Source organism: Atta colombica, unplaced genomic scaffold (genome assembly GCF_001594045.1).
Source record: "Atta colombica isolate Treedump-2 unplaced genomic scaffold, Acol1.0 scaffold189, whole genome shotgun sequence".
NCBI lineage: Eukaryota > Metazoa > Arthropoda > Insecta > Hymenoptera > Formicidae > Atta > Atta colombica.
Window position 1 is genome coordinate 292,189 of NW_017259281.1, and position 12,541 is coordinate 304,729.

Sequence of the window (12,541 nt, forward strand, 5' to 3'; positions counted from 1 at the left end):
ATGCTCTAAAGATGTGTCGGTTTTCTTTAATTATATGATACACGTGCAAAGAGAAGCTTTAGAAATTTCCTTCTTCCTTTCATCCTATCTTCACAAAAAGAGAAAAACACGCTTTAGATCCTAAAGACTTTGGCACTCATCAACCAAATTGTCTAACAAATTAATATACTCACCGATTGAATTTCGTTGTCCATACCTAACCATCTGTTTATCGATCCCAATATCTGGAATTTCCGTTTATTGACGTTTTTGTTTCGGATTTTTTAATTATTTTTCTTTAATATAATAATTTAATATCATAATCAATCTAATATATTAATAACAACACTGAATAGAATTGGAAATTAAATTGTATTGTTTTTCTATTAAAAAAATATTTTTTTATTTTTTATGTATCTGAGAATAGAGCATTTTAGTCTCATATCGCATCATATTTTAATCGTACTTTTAGCCTTATTAATAATTTTACGAAAAATATCTTTTTTTAGTAATACTATTATTTGTTTTTTTATAATATTGATAAAATTGTTGTTTGTAATTTTTTATTAATCGATATTAGAAATGTAGCGGAAATGTGCGGTGCACAAGAAACAGAAATACGTAGAAATTCGGTGCTAAAAAATGCGTAAATGTCTCCTAAGACGGGATGACGTTGGATGAAGGATGAAATGGAACAGTGGCAGACTGCCGGGCGTCGCGACGCCGGTATCGAACCGTACGCGGCATTATCATCAAATTCGTGAGAGGGAGAAGACGAAAGAGTGAGGGAGAACGCGTGACACGTGGTGTCTCTCCTGGCACGGCTGTCACCGTTACATTTTCTGGCATTCATGACTATTACAATTATATCGATAAGATGACAAATCGAGCAGCATCATCGTTCGCATCATAACGAAAGTTTAAATTTCTCAAAGATTTCTTAAAAATTATACTTTTGCGCTATATATCGGATCACGTGTTCCGCGATATAAAAATTAAAAATTATTATTCTACAAGTATCTATAATAAATCTATAAATAAGGACGAAAATTTAATTTATAATATTTATTTAGAGATATAAAATTTCAAATTAAAAATTAAACTTGATCAAGATATCACGTAGTGCAATTATTTATATTTTTGTCTATACGTATACGTAAGCATGTTTAATAATTCGTGCCGAGGGTAATTCTATCTTTATCATTGATCACGCCATTCGACATCGGGTCATTAAATCGCACCGGCTGATCGTCGCATGCCGTGTCTTTCATTCACTACGACGATGAAACGAGGCAGTACCGAATGCCAGAGACTGTGTGTGCTCGTTTGAATCGATAACACGCGACGGTCAAGCCGCACGGAAACCAACCCGTCCTCGTATGGCACTCGATTCATCGATCGACACCTTCCGCTCCTCTGCGACCTCCGGCTCCTTCGACACGAGACTCGTGGCCGACTCCTCGAGGAGGTCGCAGCCCCCGGAAACGCGGAAGCTTAGAATCGGCAAAACAACCCGGAGAATACCGAGACGGCGATGCATTTCGTCAGCTACACACGAGCGCACATTGTCGAAATGTTCATTCTTCCGTGTTTTCTGTGTTACAAGACTTTGTGAACTTTTTCATGTTGAAAACACCGCCGTTGGAATTTACGTACAATCACGGGATCTCCTGATTCTTTCATCTCTTAGAAAAACAAATTTATCGATGACAAACAATACAATGATTTAATGATATGGAATTGTGGTTATGCGAAATTTTATAGAGATCATATTACCCATATTTTTTCTTTTTTTGGCTTGATTAAATTGATAACTAATGAAATCTAACTGAAATGAAATATATCAATAATATAGTAATATGCAATTGTTTTATAAATAATTATTTCTAAAAAAAAATAAATCATAAAAGTAAAATTGAAAATTCATAAATATATTAATAAGACAAAAATTATGCTATAATTTTGATATTGTTAAGCGGAAGTACTCAGTACTTAGAGACACCTTTTATTTTTTTGTGTTTAACTGATCTGTTACTATTGTTACAAAACCGAAGAGAAATCAAGATGACACTCTTTTCAGTAGGATTGGTAAAAAACGTGTTTTAGTGTTTTTAAACAGCTTAAAACATGCTTAATTGATGTTTTAAATATGTTTTTTTATAGAACTGTTTAACTTTAAAACATATTTGAAGCATTAAAATATATTTAAGAAGGAACACATATTTTATTTAAAAAAAAAAAAAAATATTAATCATTACCAACCCTGCTTTTCAGTACAAAGGACGACATACTTATTTCATAATTGTATCACAATTGTTCGCTTGCTTTTTAACTTTTTATATTACTTGTTATATAACGGATGCAATTCAAAATAAGTATCGCGTATTTAGCGTTCATGCTCTTTGCGCTTAGTTAAAACAAAATTATAACAAAAGAAATAAATCCTTTAAGATTCAGCTCGTTCATTATTTTCACGACCCCATTCTATCCTCCAGCCACTTCAAGAACATCAATGATGTATATCGTGTGTCGCTTATCGCGACAAACCGTGATCGATCGCGGCGAAATCTGACCTTTGCTGCCATCAAGAGAATTCGCGATAGACTGGCTTCGACATCGGGGATTCTTCGATCGTAATCTAGAAATCGCCTGACCGGTCACGGCCGGACGACAGTATTTCGTGGCGTCATCGTAAAAAACTGGTCTCGCACGAACCGTCGCCATGCGGCGTCCGCCACGTTTGATTTTCCCAGCAGTGGATCGTCGAATTTCGCCGGCACGATATATGCGACCTCCTCGCGCGTGCTCGTTCGATCATCAAACGGTCAAGGTTACGTTCTCTAGTTGGTCGACGACTCACCTCACGCTAGAGTAACCCCTTTTCCTGCGATATTTTCCTTTTTTCGCGTCACGGCGAAAGCGAGAGTGAGAAAAAATCTTTGCGCTTAGTTAAAGCAAAGAAAAGGCAAAAAAGGATTTCCGCAATTCTAGAGCTTCCATGCAACTTTTGAATTTTTGCAATTTTACAGTTTCCATAATTCTTGAATTTTCGCAAGTCGATAGCGCTTCTTAAATTTCATTTTAAATAACATTTTCTTTAAATTTTAAATTATTTTAGAAATATATTTATCTTCTACTAAACTAACAGATTTGGTTGGTATAATATCTTTTTTACATAGTTTCACGATACGTTATATTTACATGCGACTGTTGATCAGTTGTGAAACAATGTGGTCTCGTGTTGCGATCGGTTTCCGCGTAATTCAATTTCGCATTAAATCTAATTGCACTCATGGCATCATTTTGATGTGAAACGCCCGCGGTTACTGCCGCGGCGTCGTCGACGAGGCCGCCTGTAATGAGACCAATCCGCAGTAATCGCTTTTGCAGCCTCATAAAAAGCTACAACGAATCACCCAAAGGCCAATTTCTCCCTCAATCATGATTCTCTTGCGCCGTGGCTCCTTGATATGTTTATATATAGAATCATTTGTCACAATTCATTTTGTTTTTGTACGTAATATTGATGAGAACATATTAAAGTGAAAATTGATTTTCTACAATACGTGAAAAAAATAATACTATGATTGTGTTTAAGGAAGGAAAATATTTTGAATTATAAATTAAATAGAAACGCAACGGAATTCGCAGGATGCATTACGATATATTCCCAGAAGAAAGCACGCGACATTACGTATGCAGGTATAACTTGGCATAAGCTCATCTATGCTTGTCTAATGTTCAATATTTCAACAGCTGAGAAATCTGTCACGTCTATCCAATATAGTGCATATATCTAGTGATATCAAGTACGTAGGGGATACATGAACATGTCATACAGCTGTCACACGCTGGATAGTATAAGAATATAGTCTAGCAAGCTACAATATTTACGTTTCGAACTGTGTGCATTTAAAGCTAATTATCTAGCGTCTAATATTTCGTAATTGAAAATATTATTCAATCTTAATCTTATATTTGGCGTTTATTAGAAAGGAGAGTAATTGACGCAATGCGGATGCTGGACATATATCAGTTCAGTTTGTGGCTCGGATTATGCGATTGTGTATTGAAATTTATATGGCGGATTATACACAAGACAGGATAAACGTAAAGCGTAACATCCACGATAAAGGGGAGGCCTAAATCCTTTATTACGGCACATACGCGACCCCTTTATTAATACGACTGCCATAACGTTGATCATAACGACCGAGTAACAGAATATTATAAATAAGCTATATAACGCATGAATTTTATTATCGCACGAAATTGCTATTTAACACGCGCTGAAGACACAACTATTCGCTACATCGCATTGATCTAATCGCTGTACGATAACGTAATTGTTATATCTACATATATAATACGAGTACATATACATGTTATATAATACATAGGGTAACTCCGATATATACGCCGCACCTATCAAAAATTTAATTTATTAAATATTATTTATTATATTTAAAATAAACGAACTATGTCAGTAAAAACTTTGTACTGTCTACTACAATAAAAAAAATACTAGAAATCCGAAATATTTATTTTTCATATTAAAAAATAAACTTTTTGAAACCCTTGCATTTTTGCCGTTCATCCCATAGGGATGGAATATATATGGTTACTCATAGGGGGAAGAGGAGTATGTACGGCTCATGAAAAATTTACAAATAATGCATATAAATAAGACGTAAAATGATACAATAACTTATAAAATGTGTTTATAAAGTTTTATCAAGGAATAAAAATGGTAAATATGTATAGGAAATAAAAAATAATAATTATAATCTTCCTACATATATTACAAATGTTATGACATGAGGTACATATTTCATATAATGCGTCTATCGCATTTAGCACTAAATTCAATCTGCGCTTATCTACTTTGTATGCTTTGGGCATAAATCCTATCCACTAAAAATGCCATATATCCTAAATAAATGGGATATACAAGACAATAAACTAAACAAAGAATATGAAAATAAAGTACTTGTATTTTGCAATATTCTTTATTATTCCACTATATGTATGTATCACAAAATAACCACTAAGTCTTTTACACTCCCTACAGTAACCATTTTATGTAGATTATAATTTATGATGGCGTTACAGTGACACAAATCGATTCAACTCACAATAATTAATTAATATTAACAATAAGAAACTGAAACATAACTAAACAATACTAATATAACATAATGGCATGTAACAGAGTAGTGGCGGGAAAATTACCCCCACTCTTCCTATTTTTTCTGACTTCTACAGCGTAAATCCCAGCGCGGCGTATTTGCTGAAGTTATCCTACATTACAAAGGAAAATTAATGTAAAATTTATATTTAATATCAGTAAATTTATATTCAGTCCTAAGCAATAATCTTATTTCATAAGAATTCAGATAAAGTCGTTTTGACGAAAAATGGTAACAAATAACGCCAACTTGTTACGGGAATTTAGCTCTAATCAGAGAGATAGTTAATCGAAACTATTTTTCTACTTTAGGAATTCTTTTCTAAAGGATTATGGATTTTCTTACGATAAATATTCTTTTACTATAAGTTTAAGACATAAGTTTATATTCAATATTAATAAATTTATACATCACTGGTTAATAAATTTATATTCATTACCAATATTTCATAAAAATTGTTTTAATTGATAAGATGGTTAATATTTTTTTTTTTGTTAATTAAAGTTGTATCTTTTCTTTTTAAGAATCTTTAAAGAAATATAGATGCATTTTTTACGATACTTAAATATTCTTTTCTTTTGATATTAGTCTGAAAAGATAACCAAGAAGACTCGCTATCGCATTATGTATACACACACGCGAGAGAACTCCAGCTACTTTAGCTCAAATAATCTCATTGAAATTTCAGCGAGATAAGTATATATGTCTGGATAAAAGTGTAATGGGGAAAGTATGCGAGAAATCAGTGTTACATTCGCGTCGTCTCGAATAATGACGTTAATGCGCTGCGTCAATGTTTGATGATACTCCGGGCCGACTGCTCGTTTGTCTAAACGAGATTAGGCTATTTTCCACGCTCTCGCATGAACATCCTAGTTAGTCAGGTGCCGTAACTGCGGCGCGAGGATATCTAAATCTGCCCCGTTCTATTCTTAAGAGGTGCCGCCGCGATTCTCTCTGTTTCTCTAGCTCAATCGGTTTTGTCTATAGCGAATTCGGTATTCTTTATGCCGCGTCGAAGACTCATTTTATAGAAAAACCCCTATTCATCAACTCGTTTTTCTGGTATAATAATTTTAACGGGACATTGATGCTTTTATGCAGAAACATAGACTTTATTCAATGCTTTTACGTAGAAGTCGCAGACATCACATCATAGATTCCATTCAGTTTAATGTTTAAATTTAATACACAGAGAATTTTATTTATTTACTATCGCGAACATATTTTACGATATATAAAAATATTTATACAGAAAAGATATAAAAATACAGCTAACATTATTTATGTCGCGAAAATTCAAAATCAAAGGAGAAATATTAATACTTTAATACTATGGAAATATTGCATGCATCTCTCATCGGATTACTCGATCAGTAATTGAATACGCTACGGAATGATTCACTTCTATATAAACAGGTGAGATATAAAATCATAATTACGATTTTTACATTATTTTTGCACGTGTCAGTTCTTAATGCATTAAAATATTTAAACGCCAATCGCGAAATGCAGAGCCACTAAACAATTTATGTACGTTCCACCGCAAAATCATCCCATACATGTCAGTTATTAATTAAGCTTAATCAAGCCAGGAATATTTATTGGTACATTCACAGATATTTCGAATTATCGACAAATAAATTAGCAAGTAATTTTACATATTCAAGAATTGATATGATAATATTATTATAACTATTTCTTTAAGTTTTTCAAAATATTTAATTCTCAAATTAATCAAGTAATGTGTCATTAAACGTTAATGTAATACAAGTCGCGCATTCGATATAATAAATTATTTATTAATGCTATATATGTTTAATAATGCTTAATATGTTTAATTTAATCGGATTGACCTTCGCAAGAAAACAGATACCATTAAGGAAGAAGTCAATATGTTTAAAAATTTATGGATTAAACGGCTATATTATTTCAACAGCTTATATTAGCGTCGACTGTCCCATTCCAGTCATGTGTATCTTCTGAGTAAGCCTAAGGAATCGAAATTCGATAAGGATTATATATCACGGAAACGACCCCTTTAATCCCTATTTAATTAAAGAGGTGGTTGCAAGGCAATGGCTGTGTGATACGCTTATATCATTTCTCAATTCTCGGCGTAACAGGGAAATAATCCTATACTGTGTTTATTATTGTTCAGCTCCTATATGATTGGTCTATTTCCAGTTTGATCATTAAATTATGTAATAAAAATAAAAATAGAAATAACCATGGGAAATCAGAGAGCCAGCTTATTTACTCGTGCAATTTATACGCGAAATTTGATTCTGAAAGTTCGCAGATATCTTAAAGAATACGAACTGAATGCTATTAACATTGAGCGCCAACTAATTTTTAGGTGTATATTTGTATAAGTCATATAAGTCATACGGTGTGCGTCGCCGGCACAAATTAGAACAAAATGAGCAAAATGAGCAGTTTTTCAAAAGATTTTTTTCTGCTCATTTAATTCTGCTAACTTGACAAAGATAACACATTTCTGTGGATAAAGTTGCATTATACAATATTGTTTTTTGATATGTATAACACTTTGTCATTTTGTAGAATCTTCGAATTTAATTACGATTATGATCCTTTAAACGTTATTAAATTCTATATCTCTCAGAATTCTGATTTTAGTTATTTATTAAATTTATAGCTATTAATTCATTATATATTTAACTTCAATCATACAGTCGTCAGATTTCAATAGAAATAATCGTTTTCTGCAACTTTCTTAATACTTCATAATCAGCGATCATTTTTACAATAAAAATTAACACGATAAGCGTCGACAACGCACACCGTATGACTTATATAAATATGCACCTATAAAAATTGGTCGGCGCTCAATGTGTTAATAACATTCAGTTCGTATTTTTTAAGATATCTGCGGAGAACTTCCAGAATCAAATTTCACGTATAAATTGCACGAGTAAATAAGAGCTCTCTGATTTTCCATGGTTATTTCTATTTTTATTTTTATTGTATAATTTAATGATCAAACTGGAAATAGATCAATCATATAGGAGCTGAACAATAATAAACACAGTACAAGATTATTTCCCTGATATGCCGAGAATTAAAAAATGATATAAGCGAATCATATAACCATTGCCTTACCTTTAATTCCCTTTAATTAAATAAGGATTAAAGGGGTCGTTTCCGTGATATATAATCCTCATCAAATTTCGATTGCTGTTTCTTTTAAATGGCATATGATATGAAATTGTTTTTTGTAATATAAATTAGCATAAAATGAGTATTAAATTGTTCAAAAGATTCTTTTTCTGATCATTTGATTTTGCTAGCTTGACTAAATATGTCCCCGTTTAAAGATAATGAAACACGAATCGCAATTTTCCCATAATAATGTTACTACTCAAGCGTGAATATTATAAGCCATTATTTACCACGGTAAAGCGCTGATGTGTCACGAAGCTAATGAAGGGTTAAGATATCAGATTTTGCGATGGATCAACATAACAAAAAAGAAAAAGAGAGCAAATAAGAGAGTGGCAGGAAAAAATGGGAATAGGACGTGTTTCTTAGGCAATAAATCACACACGAAGCTTTACGAGTCCTCCTAAACTACTATTTTTGCGACAATTCGTGAGCCGGCTGCAATGCTGTTGCTTTACGAGACAAAATTCGCGAGACAGCGCCCATGACGTGCTTTCAAAATGATGATTCGTCACAAAACACGTGAAAAACGCCCGCGTCTATGTGCCTCCGTAATATAAATATCTCTTTGACATCGTCTTGCAATCACATTGTCGAGTTATATGAGTGTAGATTTATGATCTGATATATCGCAGATTTTTAGGTTGATAGACCAACACACTCATCGCTATTCAATATTTCTGTGCCACTGTCGGTATGGCATATTCTGCTGTCTCTTACTTTATATGCTATAACTTTTTTATGAAGATACATATGTTTATTTGTTACCATTATATTTCTTAATGTCGGGAGATTGAAGAAAAAACCAATTCATTTTTATGCGATATTTTTAGACAATACCCAATATATTGTCCTTGCCAAGGACACGTATAACCCGGCTAATTGAAAGACTAGAAATCTCGAATGGTGGTGACAAATCTTATCTGAGACTATATTTTTATTATATTGTATAAAAATTGTGACTCTTTCGTACCCTCATTTTTTCTGTACGATGCTCTTTAAGTCTCTCATTAAATTCAAAGTTTTTGGTGCGTTTCCTCTTTAACGATTAAGTAGTTTCAAGCAATGAGAGAGACTTAGCAGTTTGTTTCTGCTGAATTTATCATCCCTAAAATTAGTAGTTCTTTTTATCGGTAGTAGCAAGTTGGTACATCGTCGCGATCAGACTGGATGGAGTCGTCGTTGATTTGACGATCTATATTCTAGTATGTCAGGTGCATATGACGTTGTAATTTGTTGCCGCTGCTGCGGCTCCTGTCGCAGACACGATAACGATATCGTAAATCCAAGCGTCATTAGCAATGAAACTAGTGCTCTGCTTTATGCCGAGTGCCTCGAGGCGTGCAGGAACGACACATGCGTCAAAACCATTGTCATTGCGTCGCGTCGCATCGCATCACGCGTATCGCGTATTACGAGAACGAATTGTTTCACAATATCATTGATCTAATATATTACGGATAATAGTATATTATTATTAATTAATTACTGTGTAATATTTTACGTACTATTGTATTATTATTTTCGATCATAATCATTAATGCGCTAGGCAACGCATAATTATTTGATAAATTGAAAATTAAAACGTTTATCGATTTGTATTGATAAATGAGTTATGCGTAAGCCTTCACTAATTATAAGTGAATGTTTATGTAAAATAAACTGATTTTTGTTTTAGTACTAATAAAAATTTTTATTTTTTTCATTTACTATTTATTTTTTTATAAATATTTATTTTCAAAGAGTTAAAAACAATAACAAAATTAATAAAAATTAATTTGCATAGAAAAATGAAATTATTGAAAAGAACAGAAATAGCTTTCTTGTGAGTTAACAAAAACACTACGATTTCTTCTGAATTTGAGCAAGATTTAATAAATGCAATTCCCATAGCTGGGGATTAATTGCGACTTAAGTATATGGCGGAAGGAAGGATTATAGCAAACTCACGAGACATCAACTGATCAGTCGCGTAGCGTCTCGACGCCTTGGCGCCGCTCACGTACGAACCACCACTTTCGTGCACTAAGCATACTTACATTGAACAAATTGCATTGTAAAATCAACTTCTCGATATTATATTTCAAACATATTATTTTTTAAAATAAATTTTCCTGTTCTTTTTGTGAAATTATTTTTGTTTTATGTGTTATAAATATTATTGGCAAATTAAAAATATAATTTAAGAATAATTGCTTCTGTTTTTCTTTAACTATTTTTTCTATAACTATAACTCATTTTTTGAGTTATAAAATTTTATAAATAGTGATATAATTTTCTATTGTTTTGATAATAAAAGTTATAAGTTATATTAATTTGTATTTTAATATAAAATATAAATCTAAAATACACATCTGTGTCAAAAAGATATACAGGTAAAATATATATTTTAGAATTCGAAATATTTGCAGTTCACTTTTACACTAAGATTAAATCAGTGCGACTTTAATATGCACTTTAATATGCATTAGTCCAAAAAAACCGAATTCGCTATAGCAGGAACTAAATAATTACATAACCGAAGGAAATGTGATACGGGTAATTATTCATCTCCAACTTCACGGCTTTGCTAAAAAAATATTATAAAAACAGGAATGTAATAACGTTTCAGCGTCTTGGATGACGCTACAGTGGAAGGAAATTGCCCGACTGGAACAGGCGCCAGTCGAAGAAATAACGAGAATATGAAAAGGAGAATAAAGGAATGAAAGATGTAAGTAAATTGTGAGAAAACTCGAGAGATGATATGAAAATTATTTTTGACGGGGGGGATTTATGACAATGTTTCCATTCTGATCAAAGCCTTGTTTGCTCGATCACTTAATTCTGTTTAGACCTTCAGAACATACTCTCATTTGTCACTTTAACTGATTATATAATAGATACTTGACTGATAGATTTTTTCAATGTAAAGCAGTTAATTTTGAATAATATTAGTTCTGAAATTTACTTAATATTTAATTGTCTCATAAAAGAAAGAGATTTTCATCTTGTTAATACTCATTGTATATAAACAAGACATTAACAAACAGTTTGTATTTAATTTAGGAAATATTTGTTGTAGTTACAAATTATTGTTATTATTAATAATTTGGATAGTCTCAGTTACGAGTATCTATAATATTAATTTTTGAATTATCGTGTAATATATTTCATGATAAATCATGCGGCTGTAATAAACACAAAGTACATAATTGTGCGAGATTTAAGACTGCTCACTTTTCGTTTAATTCGAGCGAAAAGCGCGGAGCACAACATTAAACGCACCAAGTTAAATGTGTATTTGCTCAGAGGACTGTGTAAATTCGCGTCCGTCGTAAAGTTAATGTTTCAAGCGAATGAATTTATTTGTCATAAGCTAAGAATCCGTCTCTCGATTTCCACGCGTCATTGGAAGATTAATTTAATGGGGGGAAGATTAATTTAAAATAATAAATTTAATTATGTTAATGTCAAAATTCGTTTCAATGGGTGCTGAAAAATTAACAACTAACGAGGAATGCAATATCGGTTGCAGTCATTGAATTTACAGATACATTTGTCGCGTTTACGTATATCTCATTAACGCGAAAGTGCTATCTTTGTTGCAATCTAAATTAGTATTAAAGTGGCGTAAATCATTTGATATTTATGGCTACAATATCGATCTTTTTTCATTGCGAGTAAGTTCGCAAGTGAGTTTGAGCGTGAAACGAACGGCGCCATACGATTTGTCATTTCTGATAAGGAAAGCGGAAATAAGGATTATAAAAGAATTTAAATTATCCATTTGAGTATTGCAGAACAATAGTCATAAAATTTAGAATATATAATATGAGCACTTTCAAAGTCGAATGTTTCTAGTACAAGCTGATTTTATCGATGTCCTCGCACGAAAGCGCCAAAGCACGAGCCTTTCTCATGAAAATGGATATTTTTAGATAAAATTCTATATAGTCCATAAGAAAAAAGGATTGATTAATGCATGAACCTAAAAATACGTAAGCTTATATGAGAAATTTACACGAAGCCGCGAAGTGCAAATTAAACATTTATTCTTTTCCGTCTTCTGTTTCTCCTCTTCCGTAAATTCTATAATACTTTACGAAATATAATTGCCTCCATTATGAATAATAGATATTATATTATCAATTATATTATTATTAAATATTATTATTATTATTAATTATTATATCGTATTGAAGTTTTAA